The sequence below is a fragment of the Zingiber officinale genome, chromosome 2B (genome assembly GCF_018446385.1).
Source record: "Zingiber officinale cultivar Zhangliang chromosome 2B, Zo_v1.1, whole genome shotgun sequence".
Taxonomy (NCBI): domain Eukaryota; kingdom Viridiplantae; phylum Streptophyta; class Magnoliopsida; order Zingiberales; family Zingiberaceae; genus Zingiber; species Zingiber officinale.
Window position 1 is genome coordinate 33,414,586 of NC_055989.1, and position 1,411 is coordinate 33,415,996.

Sequence of the window (1,411 nt, forward strand, 5' to 3'; positions counted from 1 at the left end):
CTGAAATCCTAGAATTCATCTCCCAAAACTCACTCCCTCCAGGATCAGCTCTCTCTCTTCTCTCTTTTCTCACTTTCCTCTTCTCTCTCTCTTACTATCTTTTCTCACCATCCTTAGGTTTGTCTAGATAACGTACGTTGCGATATCTCTAGTGCTTAATCAACAATCCTTGTGGATTTGATATTTTTATTACTGACGATGAAACCGTACACTTGCGGTTGCGTAACAAGTTTTTGGCGCCGTTGCGGGGGACTGTTCGCATTAACATTAGTAGACTAGCAATTTAGTTAACCTAGAATTATGAATAGTTTTTGTTTTTTCATTTTAAATTGTAATTTATTTTCCATATACATAATCAAAAAAAAATCTGCATTTTTTTTCTCTAGCAATTTAAATTCTGTATTTTGTTTCTTGTTTTTCATATAACATTTCATTTCTTATCTTTAATTCTTCATTTTTATTTTTACTCATTTTATTTCGATGAGCACTAACATGTCAAGCAGGGCCTTAAGAGATTTCTCGATACCTATTTCTGCAAGATTTATGTCCCCCATTGTGCAACCTCATATTGAAGCAGAAAATTTCCAGCTAGACCCAGAATTAATTTCCATGATACAAGGTCACAAATTTGGAGGAGAAGTATCAAAAAGTCCTTATCTGCATCTTGAGACATTTATAGAGCTTTGTGATATGGTGAATTGTGAAGGAGTATCAGCAGATGCAGTCCGGTTGATGGTGTTTCCTTTTAGTATCAAGGACAAGGCAAGGACTTGGCTATATTCTCTCCGTCCTCAAAGCATCACAAGTTGGGAACAATTGGAGCAGCAATTTCTGAATCACTTTTTCCCTCCAAGCAGAACAGTCTACATGAGGAGTTGCATCACGAATTTTGCTCATGCACATGGAGAATCATTATTTGAAGCATGGGATATGTTGAAGAGTCTACAAAGACAGTGCCCTCATCATGGTTTAGAGAAATGGCTGATTCTACACATATTCTATAGGGGAATTTCTTTTTTTAGATTCATCAGATGGGAATTTCTTTAAATGTTCAGAATATTAGGGAGTTTGTAGACACAATGTTTGCACTTTTCCTAATACGTTCTTTATCTTTTATCTGATTCTTATTCTCCCTGTTGCATTTCTTTACACTCTAACACGGGAGCAGAGGTAGATGTAAAAAGACTAACTAAGAGGCCTGCTCCTCCTCGATTTGGTCGCACCTTGACTAAAGCACAAAAGGCAAGCTAATCATTTTGCCTCAGTCTCGATGTTGTCCTGTGACTGATTTCTTTAATTTTTTTTGATTGATTGACATTTCTTTGAATTGTTTCTGATGTGTTCAAATCATACGTTGTCCAAGTTATCTAGTTTAACTTTATTGCTATTACTTAAATTCAAAATTCTTAGC

At 35.7% G+C, this 1,411-nt stretch overlaps 1 non-coding gene across 1 annotated transcript; it reads right to left on the minus strand.

Annotated features, from left to right (window-relative positions):
• Nucleotides 1–865: 865 nt before the first annotated feature.
• Nucleotides 866–971, minus strand: LOC122049887. The gene has a single exon (XR_006131136.1). It is a non-coding gene; the product is annotated as a small nucleolar RNA R71 (small nucleolar RNA).
• Nucleotides 972–1,411: the final 440 nt, after the last annotated feature.